At 38.5% G+C, this 17165-nt stretch overlaps 1 protein-coding gene across 2 annotated transcripts in view; it reads right to left on the minus strand.

The window, feature by feature from the left end:
* The window catches only part of ROBO2 (roundabout guidance receptor 2), a 551426-nt gene that overhangs the window by 381273 nt on the left and 152988 nt on the right, over positions 1-17165 (minus strand). The window lies entirely within an intron of this gene.

Genomic DNA, 17165 nt, shown 5'->3' on the forward strand with positions numbered 1-17165 from the left:
GGTGGGATAGGGAGGGTGGGAGGGAGGGAGATGCAAGAGGGAAGAGATATGGGGATATATGTATATGTATAACTGATTCACTTTGTTATAAAGCAGAAACTAACACACCATTGTAAAGCAACTATACTCCAATAAAGATGTTAAAAAAATGTAAATTTAAAATCCCTCTATTCCGATGGACACTTAGGTTGCTTCTATGTCCTGGCTATTGTAAATAGAGCTGCAATGAACACTGTGGTACATGACTGTTTTTGAATTATGGTTTTCTCACGTTATATGCCCAGTAGTGGGATTGCTGGGTCGTATGGTAGTTCTATTTTTAGTTTTTTATGGAACCTTCATACTGTTCTCCATGGTGGGTGTATCAAGTTACATTCCCACCAACAGTGCAAGAGGGTTCTTTCTCCACACCCTCTCCAGCATTTACTGTTTGTAGACTTTTTGATGATGGCCATTCTGACTGGTGTGAGGTGATACCTCATTGTAGTTTTGGCATATATACAGTGGAATATTACTCAGCCATAAAAAAAAATGAAACTGAGTTATTTGTAGTGAGGTGGATGGACCTAGAGTCTGCCATACAGAGTGAAGTAAGTCAGAAGGAGAAACACTAATACAGTATGCTAACACATACATATGGAATCTAAAAAAAAAAAAAAAATGGTTCTGAGGAACCTAGGGGCAAGACAGGAATAAAGACGCAGATGTAGAGAATCAACTTGAGGACACGGGGAGGGGGAAGGGTACGCTGGGATGAAGTGAGAGAGTGGCATGGACATATATACACTACCAAATGTAAAATAGATAGCTAGTGGCAAGCAGCCACATAGCACAGGGAGATCAGCTCGGTGCTTTGTGACCACCTAGAGTGGTGGGATAGGGAGGGTGGGAGGGAGACGCACGATGGAGGAGATATGGGGATATATGTATAAGTATAGCTGATTCACTTTGTTATAAAGCAGAAACTAACACACCATTGTAAAGCAATTATACTCCAATAAAGATGTTTTAAAAAAATTTTTTTAAAAATAAAATTCATCTGATGGCAGAGAATAAATCTGAGTAAAGCAGAATAAATATCAACGGAAATTACAACCTTTCTCCAAATGTACGCAAGTAAAAAGTAAAAAAATTCTTAGAAGCTCATGTGAAATGGCAGTTACTACAAAATCAGTTTGGTGTGAAAAGAAGCTGAGGATGGATATGACCAGCAATGACCAACCAAAAAGTCCACGTTAGAGATTCACTAATAAAGTTGAAACCTGAAATTTGTCCCTGGATCTTTAACTTTCAGTTTAGACTTAGACCAGGATCTATAAACAAACAAACAAATATTTTCTGGTTTTTTTTTTTTTTTTTTTTTTTTTTTTTTGGGGTACACGGGCCTCTCACTGTCGTGGCCTCTCCCGTTGGCGCAGGCTCAGCGGCCATAGCTCACGGGCCCAGCCGCTCCGCGGCATGTGGGATCTTCCCAAACCGGGGCACGAACCCGCGTCCCCTGCATCGGCAGGCGTACTCTCAACCACTGCGCCACCAGGGAAGCCCTGTGATTCACCTTTGATTTCCCTCTTTTCTCATCCAAAGCCAGTCCATTAGTGAATCCTTTCAGACCTTCCCACAACAGAATACACCTGGGATGCCACGACTTCAAGGCACCTCCTTCACTGCTACACCGTAAAGCAAACAATTTTGCGGTACACGGGCCTCTCACTGTCGCGGCCTCCCCCGTTGCGGAGCACAGGCTCCGGACGCGCAGGCTCAGCGGCCATGGCTCACGGGCCCAGCTGCTCCGCGGCACGTGGGATCCTCCCAGACCGGGGCGCGAACCCGGTTCCCCCGCATCGGCAGGCGGACGCGCAACCACTGCGCCACCAGGGAAGCCCTATTTTCTGTTTTTATAACTACTTATATCATGGCTATACTCTCCATTGGTTATAAGCAGTGAATTTGAAACTTCAGAAATTCTAATTTTTTAAATGGCAGGTAAATGGCTTAAAACCTAGCTTTACTCCTTTCAAGGCACACCTGTTTGGAATGGGAGCCTTTTCTACCTCTGTAGTAGGTCAGGGTTTTAAATTTCCATACCTGATCAGATGACCCTACAAATCATTTTGCAACTTGTTCCAGAGGGATCCACTACAACACAGAAAGTAGGATCTTGAAGGATCTATTTAAGCACTGTGTCTCAGTTTTTTAGATGTAAAATGGGAACAGTGTGGAAGCGTTGTGAGGATTAAACGAATTAGTTACCCAAGTATTTATAATAGCACTTAGTTCACAGCAAGGTTAGCTATCATCATCTTCATCATCACAGTTATAACAATCCTCTTCCTCCTCCTCCTCATCATCATCAAGGTCATCTGCTCTCTCAAAGATTTAATGTAATATTTGCCTATTTTATGATATTTCAACTTTGATTTATGATGTGAAATGACAATGGTTAAAACATGCATGACTTCCCAAGTAGCTTTTAAGAATTTTTTATATGCTTTTTCTGGGGAGTTTTTTGATATACATTTTGGATTCTTTGTGCGTGTGCATGTTCCTGCCTGGCTGCAGCCTCGCTCCACACCCTGCACCCCCAAAGCCACCATCAAGGCTTGCTCCCCACTTCCAGGTTCCACTTGAAGCTGGCCCCTTCAGAAGAACACCCAAGGCTTTTTTCAGTAGTAATCCATTACTCACAAAGATTTATAACCAAGGTCCATCCAAAGACTTGTATGAACAGAATGCTCTCTCATTGTGAGGGCGCAACTCCTGGTACACCTACCGGCACAAATGCCCTTTTGCTTTGTGTAATAAAAATGTGGTTCCAATTGATCATGAACTCACTACTTTTTTCACCTCTTGCACATCTTCAGCCATTTAAGCACCACAATTTTGCCATTTTTCAATATGCAAAACATAGGTATCAAAACAAAAGCAAAACAATGGAATCCTCTGATGTGTTTTTCAATCACTGGACATTACCTATAACATATAACTTACTGGTTCACTTGAAAACACCTGTTTGTTTGTGCTTCATCTCAAAGATATCCTCTAGCTACTGTACGAAATGGAGCGGGTGATACATTTGTTCCCAACCATAATAGTTTTGTGAAATATTTATTTTGTAACGAGCAAGATAATGTACAAAATTGAAGTGGAGAAAATTACTAGGTGGGCAGCTTTAAACTACTATTTTTCAGAAGGCCTGAGAATGTGTCAATCGGTGTAAGGATATTTCAGAGTACTATAAACTTTTCTCCTCTCATTCACACAAAAGATGAAATCTGAAATGCATTCCTTCTATAACAGAGCAACCAGAGGTTTTGCAGTAGTTGTACTGCCTTTCTTCCAACTAAGGTAATAAGCCAAGTTTTAAAAAAAAACATGCAGGGCTTCCCTGGTGGCGCAGTGGTTGAGAATCCGCCTGCCGATGCAGGGGACACGGGATCGTGCCCCGGTCCGGGAAGATCCCACATGCCGTGGAGCGTCTGGGCCCGTGAGCCATGGCCGCTGAGCCTGTGCGTCCGGAGCCTGTGCTCCGCAACAGGAGAGGCCACAACAGTGAGAGGCCCGTGTACCACAAAAAACAAAAACAAAAATAAAAAACATGCACAAAAATATGCATATGGGAGCATATAGTGCCAGTGTATCTTAGCATTTCAGTGCTGGTATGTGAGCAGCAATAGTGTCATGATTTCTGATTAAAATATATCCTTGTATAAAAAAAGCAGAGATTCTCCAGAACAAAGGATTAGGCCACAATAAAAGCTCCCTTTTATGCCATTTCCTTACAGAACTGACAACACAGTATAGCAATATGTCTTGTTCTTTCCAAGACTAAACATCATTTTAAAAAGATCTATTCTCAGTCTACAGAAAAGCTTTAACAGCTCATTCCTATTCAAAGTGTCTTTGGAGAGAATATCATCCTTCCCTTGGATCTAATTGTCACTGTTAAGAATTCTTAAGTGGCTACAGAACTTGTAAGGCTGTTTCTATGAACCTCTTGGCATTCCCCAGGAGTGCATTTGCCATTTCGGTAGCGGCAAGGATGAGGGTCCCGTCTCTGTCTCCCTACCTGGCTTTATTTAAAATGAAGCACTTTGGGCTTCCCTGGTGGCGCAGTGGTTGAGAGCCCGCCTGCCGATGCAGGGGACACGGGTTCGTGCCCCGGTCCGGGAAGATCCCACATGCCGCGGAGCGGCTGGGCCCGTGAGCCATGGCCGCTGAGCCTGCGCGTCCGGAGCCTGTGCTTCGCAACGGGAGAGGCCACAACAGTGAGAGGCCCGCGTACCGCAAAAAAAAAAAGAAGCACTTTGTTTCTTTGCAGACAAAGAAAGCCGAGGTAGATCTCCAGATAAATTTCTTTCCCATACTCTCTCTCTGTCCAGAGATACCTCCTCAGATATGTGACAGGTCAACTGGAAACCAAGAGCCTGGGAGTACCTCATTTCAGCACTAATTCTGGGGTTGGCAGCCTCTCAGTGAAATTCCCATGAAGCCCAGATACCAGGAATCAAACCAATGCAGTTTCCTTCATGTTCCTGCCTTGCTGCAGCCTTGCTCTAGGTCATCTACTGCAAAGCCACCGCCAAAGGCGGATTACCCACTGGGGCGGCACAATTGTCAGAGTAGTGAAAGTGAAGGGGATGGTGCACAATTATTAGGTCACTTAATCATTTCAGGGACTCGATTATCATGATTGACTCTCCTGTCAGTCCTACCGTCATCAAATAATTGCACAAACGGCATTTTCACCTCTACTCTGAATCTATGGCCTGTGTGACCTTGGGTAAGTCGTTTGAACTCCCAGAGCCAATTCCTCTCGCCAGATATAACACACCAAATTACTGTTTGAGCTGAATCTTCTTTCTGCTGTACTGCTTCATTTCAAATGAGGGGTTTACTGCAATTCAAAACAGTGAATCAACTTGCTTCACTGTCAAGAATCTTCTTAAAGCACATTTCTAAGGATCATGAATAGTCATTTTATCCATCCTGAGTGGCCAGTGAATCTTCAAACGACTCAGTCCATTGATTGCTGAGAAATAGTTGAGCTGTGCTGTGGAGTATTACCACCTCAATTAGTGATGAATATGCCTACTTCAATAAGTTGGATAAAGAGCTTATAACAAAGTATGTCTTCCATTTCAATGATAACTGTCTTAAACAATATAGTCAATAAATCAAAAGGGTATTCATATTTTCCCCTAAATCCACAAACAAGCTGCTGTGCATCCATGAAAGACATCTTAACCCAGGGCTGTGAGAACAGCCCTCTTCTTTCTTAGACTCAAGGACCACCTGTTTTATGACTTCTGTAGGACACTGCAGATACACTAAGAGGAATAAGTTGATAGCATGTGAGAGGAGTTTAAAGTGAAATTCTAACCAGAATGACAAGAGGCTCTCCTAAACGGCCCGACCCTCAGCATGTCCCACAGGTAGTGCCACGGCCCAGCAAAGCTATTAGTGTACACATCCAAGAGACAATAAAGAAGGCTGGCCAGAGCCCCAGATGGTGCTGCCGTAAAAATACATTCCAAAGCTTGGCATCTGGATTTTGCAGCTGCCATGCATAGCCCATATGTGGCAATAAATACTGGTTCTGAGACTGGAATAGCTAGAGGTTAGGGTCAAATGGAATCATCTGAACCATCACAATGGAACAAACAGACAAAGCACGGAAGTGATTGTGAAATGGCATGTAATTTTTCGTACCTCTTACTCGTTTTATTATTGTCAGCTGCCGAAATGCTAAGGTAAACTTTCAGCAAATCAGGGTTTATTTGTCAAAGAACGGCAGCTAGCAAATAATCATCCTTTATTTATTACTGTTCTTTATTTTGCCAGTTCCAAATATTAAGCTCTGCTTACTCTCATCTATCTTTTTTGTCATCATTTGAATTCTTAGTACTTCCGTTCAGCCACATCTATCATTTATGACATAACCTCTTAGTAACCAATTGTCTTCTCTTTAAAATGTACAATATGTTTATTCATTTATTTGTTTATTCATGCAACAACTACTTTACTGAAGATTTCCCATGGGCCAGGCACTGTTCCAAGCATGAGAGATAAAGGAATATACAAAACAAAGTCCCAACTCTCATGATGCTTACATTCTACTAATGCAAATTCATGTATACGTTTCTTAATATTTATTGGGCACTGACCATATGCCATACGGTTCTCATCTCAAAGACAGAGGAAATTCTGTCCAAGGAAACAGACAAGAAAACAGGTAATAACAGGCCTGTGAAATGCTAACTACAACAGCAGAAGATAATTTCCTGAGAACACAGAGAAGGGTCATTAAATTGGATATGAATACAAGGAAAGTATCAGAAGGGCTTTGCAAAGGAAGAGAGACCTTGGATAAGAACTGAAGGCTTAGAAGGAATTCACCAAGGGAACAGCCAAAGGGAAAAAAAAAAGAAAAGAAAAGGATTTGAATGTGCAGAGCTCAGCCAATTGTTTAGCGGAGCTGGAATGTAAAATTGTAAAATGGGAAAAAAAATATGGAAAGAAATAAAGGTAGAGTGAGCAGCAGCGGCCAGTCATGAAGGGCTCTGGCAAACATCCATGAACAGAAAAGAAAAATTTTTTTTATTCCTGAAGGCCACCTAATTTGGGAGATTTATACGTATATAAATACCTACATATAGGTAAAAAGGATACATTCCCAAAGAAAGATACTTTGCAAGTTGAGAAAAGAGATCACACTTATTTACAGCAGAAGGTCACTGAGGAGGCATTTCTGCTGAACTCTGAAGCAGACGTAGGAGTCTATAGAAGAGGATCATGGATAATCTGGCAAAGATGAGTATGAAATACTTGAAACTCTTAGTTGGACTTTTAAAACAGTCTGCTCCTCTGAGGAAAATCAGTATAATTTCTCAAGTTCTAAAGTTAAGAAAACTCAGGAAGAATATAGGATTAGATAAAAAGTAACACAAACTTGAGCTTCTATAGCAGCCATGTTCCCCCCACTCACCAAGTGACTTAGTTTAATTAATGTGGTTATTACTTAAACCAGCATTAATCCTGCTTCCACCTTTAGGGTTGACCTAAAATTTCCAGCTATACTTTCACTTGAAATTTGTACAAGTGGATGTGAATCTACCTTTGTAATCTCCTGTACATACTTTCCATGGCACATTGGCCTCCCTCTGACATGCTGGTACTTATTTTAAACTCACAGAATGTGGCTCATGAATAGGTTATAAAACCGATATCTTTTATCATATACTCCCCAGCTAGTAGAACTGAATACATGTTATCTTGCTCAAGACATTAGCTGAAGAAATATTTAAATGACATTATAACGAAGCATCTTTCTTATCTATGAGATAGATTCAGATAACATACCCTGACATATTATTATCAAAATATCTTTATGGCATTGTTTCTTGTTATACATTATTTTTCCCCAATTGCGTCTTAATCCATAATGTAATATGAAAATACTGGTGATAACATCTTCAGTTACACCATTGATCTCTCACCTCTTAAGCTGGAAGCAGAAAATCATAAAAGCCCTGAATTCCATCCAACTAATCAGATTAGTTAGGTAGGCAATCCTATGTTAAGATAATGTTGCTGAAAACCCAAGTCTGACCTTTTTTTACCAAAGATTTTTCACTGTTGACATACAGGCTACTTTGTCCTTCTTTATTTTTACTGAGAGTTGGCACTTTCTAAAGAGTAACACTTTTTATTTCTTTCAATCAGTACATAATGATTTCCTATTATTTACAGCAATCATTCCTTTTGAAATACTGTTCTAGTGCCCTATACAGGTCCAAAATGCATGCCCATTTTCATGGTCTCCGCATCTGACCACAGCAGCTTGCCAATTAAGTCTTGCCAGGTCCTGTCATTTCAGCCTTTAAAAGAGCTTCTAAAGTCCCACCTGCTCTGTGAATCTCCTCAGCAATAAAGATAATTCAGAGGATTGTTTGTTCTGCCTAGTCATAACCTTTGGGCTACATTCTGTTTGCTGAAAAGCCAATCTTTTCCCTGATATGGTTTGCTAAGGGCCCAGTCTGCTTTGTGCACTATGTGTATTTAAATAATAAAACAGAAGCTGGTGATCATAGGGACCCTCATTGCAGATTATCAAGTGTAAATTAGCCAAGTGTTTTGATAGCTCTTAATTACTGACAACAGACTCATGGAAGAGTCTGCATAAGCCACACATCTAGGTAATATGAAACCTCGCTCCACTCCTTGGCAATTATATATCTGCTGAGATATGGGGTGGGGAGGGGGACCACCAGGTGTCCACCAAGAAGGACAGAATTTGTCGATTAGCAAAAAGTGAGAGCTAATGAGGTTGTATGCTAGGAGGGCTTTCATTAGCAGTGCTGTATTAGTGCATAATTCAGAGACCATTTTCAAAAAGGATCTAAAAATTCCCTGGAAGATCACTGATACACAATATAAATTACTGGGGTAAGCAGGATAGTTTACTCTGACAGTGCCAGGGTTTGTTTGTTTTGGTGTTCCTTATAAACCTTGGTTTCACCCTCTGCTCTTAGCAAAAGGCTGTCATGGGGCTAGCTTATTCTTCTTTACTCCCTTCTCCATCAATATTCTCCACAAATAAAGTACTTTACAATACCAATTGATCAATTATTGAAGCTTTCTGTACTAAAATTTTGGACTAATGCTTAAACCTCCCACCATCTTTAAGCTAAATAAAATATGAGATGTCAAGATGTCTATGCTGAATAAAAGAGATTTTTTATGTTTATTGTTTTCACACACACACACACACACAATGAAAAGCACACTAAGGATTTTACTTCTATGACGTCTGTTTATACTTTATGATCTTGATATTATCCTCATCGTGCACATTAAGGAAACAGAATAAATGATTTTCCAAAATTACATACCCTGTAATTGGTACAGACTTGTTTTTAGGGCAAAGATGCATTACTAACATTCTTAAATGTTATAAAATATAAAAACAGTGATAACACGTAAGTATTGACTTTTTAAAATATTTCTAGGATAATAAAGCAGAAAGTATCTTAGATTTGCCTTTTGTTGTCATCTGTACTTTTTGCTCTATTCATCCCATTTCTGCTAGTGAAATTAAAACAAGAGGATCACTGGCACCTGAAGAGAAATTATCTAAAGAAAAAACAAAATTTGATCAACTGTTGACAATGAGGCAGCTTCATTGGGTTAATGAATTTATAGACACCATTAGCTATCACATACAGAGCTTCAAGAATTGATAGTTTTGGAATCAAAGATATTTTTTGATGTGATAATTGAAACACATGCTCAAGGCTGACAGCAAAGCTGGCTTACAACCTGCAGGAAATGCTCAACCTCCAGACAGAAACACCACTGGTCAGTTTTATACCTACAGCTAAATGTGAGAAGAAACCAGATGACTTCCACACTCATACACCCATAGATTCCCATTGGCAAGACTGTCTTCTCATTGCTTTCTACAGAATAAATTAAAATGTATCTTTCCAGAAGAAAATTGTGTTGATGTTTGGGATCTGCTTAAAAACAGAATGTTTTCTTCCACCATGAACACAAAAGAATCTGAAATGCAATTTAGCTCCTATTCTTGCTCACATTTTTTATCTTGATGTCTATAAAATAGCTTTGCTCTCCAAATCTAAGGGGTTTCTGAATTGCTATAGTAAGAGTTTGGGTAGTAACCGTGTCCCCCCAGACTATTTGTTTGAACCACCCACATCATGTATTGTACTATTATTTTAGCACTTCAGAGGTTAATTTTTCTCACTCAGGGAGCCTGTCTCTGAAATAGACTTGCAACCACAAGGTGGCAGAAGAGATTTGTGGTCACATGGTGTAACTTAAAAGATTGGTGCTTAAATATATTTATTGTGTATACTACATCTACTCAGTAGTTGAATTGTTTTTATACATGGACCGCTTTACACTCGGCTTGTTTTATTAATTCTTTTTTTTCAACATCTTTATTGGAGTATAACTTTTACAATGGTGTGTTAGTTTCTGCTTTACAACAAAGTGAATCAGTTATACATATACATATGTTCCCATATCTCTTCCCTCTTGCGTCTCCCTCCCTCCCACCCTTGTTTTATTAATTCTTACAAATTTACACTTTGCCAACGCTTTTCTTTAAACTTACAGGTGCCTTTAAGAAAGGCTTTCTCTACTTTCACACTCATTTAACTGAATTTGATTCGAAAACCTCCAAAAAGGTCTTGGTTCCCATAAATTCTTATTTCCCTGGGTAATATCACATTTCTATGTTTCTTGTATCAAAAAAAATCCAGTATCCCCAGTGCTAATCTGAATCCTACCTCCCTAGGTTATTTGGGATCTTAATAAAGAGTCTCACCTTCTCTAGTTTTCCCCCCAAAAGTACAGTTTAAACTTTGCATTTCAATATATTTTTGTCTCTAAGAAAAGATATAGTGGCCTGCCTCTATGATGCTCAGAATTGGCTACTGAAGTTTAATGAAAAGGTCATTAACCTTGGGTCAGAAGAACTGGGACCTTTTTTCTATTCTGCCACTTTTCTGCTGGGTGACTTTGAGCAAGACACTTAACCCCTTTGACCCTCGGTTTCCTCTTCTGTCAAATGGAAATGATGGTTCAATATGGAAATAAGTGTTAAATAATTGTAACTGAAATAAGTGCCTAAAACAGCGTAGGTCTTTAACAAATTTTACACTAGAAGTGTTTTAATTTCCCACTGTAATTTGGCAACCAAAAAAGAGATTAAGAATAAAAACAACCTGTAATAAAACCAAACTTTAAAACGTGGAACAATTCTTTCCTCTTTTCTAGCAGTTCTGAAAGGTGTTCTACCTTAACATCACATAAGACTATATATAAGTAAGAATATTTGATAGTTTTGTTTTCAGCTTTTAAGTTCTCAGCTTAGAGAAAGGAGACAAAATCATCATTCTCTCAAAAAGCCCAAGAAAGAAATGTTTCAATTACTTACTACATTGTAAAGCTACTTCTAAGGTTTAAGCCTCTTTCTGTTTCCTGGAATATAGCAACTACATTAGACAAATTGTTTTGTATTGGTTCAATTAAAATATGAATATGTTGACTTGATATAGCAATCACTATTCACTAGAATAGCTAAAAATGATGTCTTTAAAGAAAAAACAAAGCAACAGATTCATTATCTTCTCAAACAAAATCAGAAGTAACTACTTAGCTAAATTCTCCTTAAACATAGTAATTAAGCAAAGTATAAAAACAGAATCTGAAAAGAAAAATTATGTCAAACATGTGTCTTTTTTATTATTTTGAACACCATATATTTCAAATACAATAGGGTTTTTGTTTCATGTCAATTTTTATATTCATGGTTCTAGGTTATTTCTTTACCATTATTTCTAGTTTACTGTATCTAGAGCTTAGAAACCACATCTGTGTCTAAGAAAGCAACAATCTTCTTATGGAAATAACCCAAATATTTAGATGGAAGAATATGCCATTGCCATGGTGCTGACATATGTTGTCATTTCTCAGCGGCAAAGAAGAAAAATAAATCTGATCTTCCATCGTTTTAAACGCATTCAGGCCTTTTGATTACACTGTATGCTTTTTATTGTCCAAATAGATTTTAATTTTTTCTACCCTGGAGAAAAGTTTGTTTCATGTCAAGACATACATTTCATAATACTTTGGTAATACTAGATTTAATCTTTAAAAAGACAAAATTTAAGAAGTTTTCTTCTGGAATAGAGCTATGAAATGAATATTAAACTTAATTTTGCAGTTTACAGCACAAAGTTCTTTATGTAAATTACTTCTAGAGAAATTATTTTTCTCCACTTGATTTAATTTTAAATACCTCTTCCATGCAATTATATTTAAATACTTGACTCAATCTGTAGAACTAATTCCTTGGCTTATATGAACTTTTAATTTCTAAATTCAACTTTTAAAAAAGTCTCCTAGGAACAATAATCATATTTCTAATATTCTCATTAAAGTCAAAATTTTAGTGCTGAAATTGTGTACTTCAGAGGCAGTCCCCTTTTTATAGAATCAAATATAAACATCTGCTGGCCATCTGGAGAAACACAGAGACATGCCAGCTGAGGACTCCTATACTGTGCTTACTTCTCAAAAATTGGTTTGCAATGCTTCCTAGTTCTCTTTAGCTTGGACCTTAAAATGCTCCACACACATCTGTAATGTCAACTTCAGTGTACCCATACATTTTTCAAAGCAACATAAATTGAAGGTTAATACAACTAGCTATATAAATGAATTTAATGCTGTTTTGTCAAATAGAGTAATTCACATTTTCTAAACAGGTGCCCAGTTACAATTCATTTACCAAAACTTTTTGTTTATCCCTAATTTAAAAATAAGATGCAAACTGTCTGTTCTTTGGAAAAAAATCAGGTGCCATTTAAAATGAGTGAAGTGATTTATGAATAAGCCATGCACACATGTGTCACTCTGAGTCAATGTATTCAGCACCAGGTTTTGTTTTGTTTTGTTTTTAAAGAAAGAGTGGCCTCTCCTCATTTATGAATCACAGCTGCAAAAAAGCAAACACTGAAAGGCATCACCACTTGGTTGGTGGTCATTAATACACAATCCAGGTGTATCACAAAGTAAGCAAAAGGATTGCAAAGTGGACAACATCAAAGAGAGTGCCTCTTCCAAACCTTCATGTTTGATTCTGAAGGAAAAGACCTGTGTCTGCCTCAGCTGCTGTTTTATTTGCACGGCTCAGTCATAGCCCACAAAGACTGTAGATACTTTTGACTAGTTTGACTAATTTACTTTTAAAAAAAGGATTAAAACAATGTTTAAACCTAAAAAGTAAAACCAACCATCTACTAAGGTTATGGAAGATTTCTCTCTGAGATACACTGCATTTAGGCATACAGAACCCAGCTCCGTCTTGCTTCCAGCACTAGGTGTCAGGGAGACCAGATATTGAAGGGGAAAGAGAGAAGAAGGCATTTCCACCTGTAGAATGATAGAATGGGGTAAGGCTGAACATTTGTTGAAATCCCAGTAGGAGACAGCCCAGTCCAAGCATTTTTGACAATTACCAGACTCAAAGTAATCTTCCAAGGTAGACTGAAGGCCTGCATTTTATAGATGAGGAGACTTAAAATGACCCAAGCTAAATAACTTGATCAAGATTACAAAGTAAATCAGTCAAAAGCTAAGACAGAATTCAGTTCTAGTCCTTTTGAGATCTAAAATTAATATGCTACTCTGGGGCTTCCCTGGTGGCGCAGTGGTTGAGAGTCCGCCTGCCGATGCAGGGGACACGGGTTCGGGGGACACGGGTTCGTGCCCCGGTCCGGGAAGATCCCACATGCGGCGGAGCGGCTAGGCCCGTGAGCCATGGCCGCTGAGCCTGCACGTCCGGAGCCTGTGCTCCGCAACGGGAGAGGCCACAACAGTGAGAGGCCCACGTACCGCAAAAAAAAAAAAAAAAAAAAATATGCTACTCTGAATTATAGTGGTTTGAAGTAGGCTAGTCATTTTACTTACAATTTTTTTATATAATAGCAATATTTTCGGGCTATGATCTGACCTCTTGCATGTAGAATATTAATATGCTATGATATAACGAAGTTTTTCTGTGTTTATATATAAAAAATTTCTTCAGAATGCTTCCTTAGAAGAGTGGTTCCCCAGGTAAAACTTACAGATGGAAAATCAGGAAAAACCAACAACACTAAAACTTTGGAACTTTATACCCAGCTCTTAGTTTTCTGTGGTTATGGATCTAGGTCCTATAGCTATCATCAACATCATCATCACCATCATCACCATCATATACAGTAGCTATCCTCAAATTTGATTTGTATAATCAATTTTGATTATACTAATGTTTTTTAAAAGAAACATTCTCTTTGACTTCTAATATTAATGATTGTTTTATATTACTTAAATATACATATGAATTCACAAATATAAAATTAGGTTTAATTTTCATAAGTTTATGTCCTTGGGCAACTGTAAAATTTTTAAGTATAAACCTATGCAACTTCTAAAATTTAGATGAACTACCTAATTTTAATTGGATAGATGATATTATGGAGCTGAAACTAAATGTCACTTGCAATATTAATTTGAGGCTGACTGTCAGGGACCACGTGAATACCACTTATCCTTTTCTATTCAAACACCTGCAAACACTTTGGTCTTACTATGTTGTCCTACAGTCTTTGTTTTTCCCTAATGCCTCACATATCTGTAAAACTTTGATTATTTCCCTCTAGATCACACACATTAAAGAACTATCATCTGGAACAAAAGCAAGTGTAAAAAATTAGACACAGAAGTCACAGCAGGAATGTTTTGTCATAGGTGGTTTCCAGGTAACCCAGAAAAAGCATTTTAGTTTTTCTTTTTTTCAGTTATCAATGAAATTAAAAATCCAAATTAAAAACTTTTTTGATAAAGAATCCTTACACTTATGAGAATAAAATAGGTGGACTCAAGCTCCAGAACGCTTATATCAAATGATCTCCCGAACTCATTTTATTGGGTAATTTTTCTCTGACAAAAATTTAAAGAAGTGTTATGACTAATTTAACAACACAATTTTACTTGCTTAACATCAAACAGTTGGTAAGAAGCAGATCTGGGATTCAAATCCAGATCAGCTGGATGCTTTGAAATGCTAAGAGAGATAGTGAAAAATATTAAAATTCAAAGAAAAAAGAGAGCGCACGTACATTCGCAAAGTCAGCAACATTGTGCCTTTCTGTCAAGGAAAATGATTCTACCACTCAGAATTTGGGGTTGTAGGGGAAATACTCTGTAAGTAGCACCATTATTCTTACTGAAGAGAAGAGAAGCCCATGTATTTGTGAGAGGATAACTGAAGGGTGACAATGGGCCTCGTATTTGGGATGTGAATATGGAGTTACTCTCATCACTGTCAACAAACCTAACTGAGCCCCCAAGTGCAGAGTACTCGAGCACTCAGACGAACGGCCCTGCAGTACAGCCTAATTCTAAAATTTTACAGAAGAAAGGCAGTATCCTCTCACCTAAAACATAAATAAGAGTCTACTGATTTCTCCCTTAGCTCCATGACAACCTACTCTTGCCAGCTCCAGGAATAAAGACTAGACTCAAAGCTTGGGAGCTATTCTGAGCTGCTTATGGGAGAAGCATTACACAGTCCCACAGCAAATATCATTAGTGATCCATTTACATTAAGTAAAGCATTTCTAAGCTTGGAATCTCTAAGTAGAGACATGGACTAAAGGCTTCAAGCTATTCAGAATGATTCGTCTCTCAGCAGATCACCACTAAAATAATAAATGCAACTGTTTATTAAGAGCGAAATACTTTAAAAAGCGCCCCCTTGTTTTTTCTTCATTAATATTTACCTTAAATCTTTCATTAAGTTGAATATACATAGTTCACCCCACCCCCATTCAACTTTCAGCACCAGTTATCAGTGATCAGTTAAGCAATGTTTGGGAACCAGCTAGACATTCAAATCAATAAATCTCAAATAATTTTTTTTTTTTGGAGTTAGAACAGACTTTATTGTATGTATACACTTTCTGACCTATCATCAATATACACATCTGAAAAGTGATACCACGGCGGCTACAGACAGCGCGGAGGGTCCCCGTCTACACGTTAGCGACTATCCACGGTCTAAACAGAGCAGCGACAGTGACAGTACATGGAGGGGTGGCCACACACGACACAGGACAGCTGGCAGTGTCCTCGAAACTAGCAGTTACGATCACGGAACAGTGTTCAAAATTATTTTCCCCCAGTTTTAGAAATCTAAAAATTTACATGTAAATTAAAAACCACGTGCCGAAGGGTTTTCGCTCCTGACTGCGGTTCTCTCCCGTCACCACCTACTGGGCATGGGTTTCACCCCCGGGGGGCTCTGGGGAGGAGGGGCGCAGGTGCTCAGGGAAGTGAGCACTGCCTTCAGGCCACTGGGCGTCATCTCCGCCAGCTTCTGAGTACACATCCCCCGGGCCTGTTGCTGTCTCCAGACCAAGTGGTCAGAGGGTCCGCACCATCCACATTCAAATCAATAAACCTTCCTGTTTCTTCGACTGAAAAATTATGCCTCAGAGAGACAGGTTGTGTAAAATAAGAAGTCCAGCTATAACGAAGAGGCAGATTCTCTCCAAGGAATGAATTTATTTAAATTAAATTCATTGTTTGCCAAAAAAAGTGCTAAAAGTGCTTTCTTGATGGCTTTCAGAATAGTTTAGGGAATCTATGCAATATTACCTTGGAGCTCCATCAGAAAGAAAAATACAATGTTGAGTGCCAACACGTCAAAAGATAGTTGACGTCTCGTGATTCATGTTTCCTTGAGAATGCTAAAGTGTGCAGCATCTTCCACACGGGGCTGAGTTCATTTTGCTATCTTGTATTTTCACATTTATTTTTTTACATGGTGGCTCAATGTCTAATGGTTTAGATCTGGCCTTACCACTAAATTATATTCCATTCAACTGAGGACTGATCCAACCTATATAGTTGGAATTAGAGTGAGTGTAGCCACACAATCTCAGGGTTAAAGCTGTCTACAATGGTCCCCTCCTCCCTTACTTACCCACCCAACACACACCGATATATATACTAGATACTTTAAAGCCAATTTCAATTCTTGATCCTAGCTCAGGGGTCTTCTGGGATTCAGGGAAGAGCTCATGGATGTCTCTTTGTGCCCAAGAAGCCACAAACTCATTAAAAAGTGGTTTAGACTATTTCTTCTCCTTTTACCTAAGAGTCAGCAAATTCCCAGTAACGATGTAAGAAGAGCTGACCAGCTACAAATTCTTGACTTTGTTCATAGTCCATATGAATTGACATAGTACTATGTTTACCTGTTTTAACTTCACATTATTTAACTAACTTAGTTCCCCATGGCAACTATTAAAACAACAGACCTTAACTCAGACTAAATTGGCAAAACATTAGCAGTGAGTGCTTATTCCAGTTATTATAACCACATACCTATATAAAGGTACACAATTTATTTTTATGCCTCAGACAGATCCTTCAGCTAACTACAATTTCCAATTTTATAAATAATTCAGCAATAGCAAGATCATTCTGTGATATCTGGTCTGAAAATTCTTTAAAATATTATGGTTCCATTTAAATCCTAGCAATCTTTGCTTTTCTTTGGTCGCAGTTTTCTGTTTATTTTGCTT

Source organism: Physeter macrocephalus, chromosome 1 (assembly GCF_002837175.3).
Source record: "Physeter macrocephalus isolate SW-GA chromosome 1, ASM283717v5, whole genome shotgun sequence".
Taxonomy (NCBI): Eukaryota; Metazoa; Chordata; class Mammalia; order Artiodactyla; family Physeteridae; genus Physeter; species Physeter macrocephalus.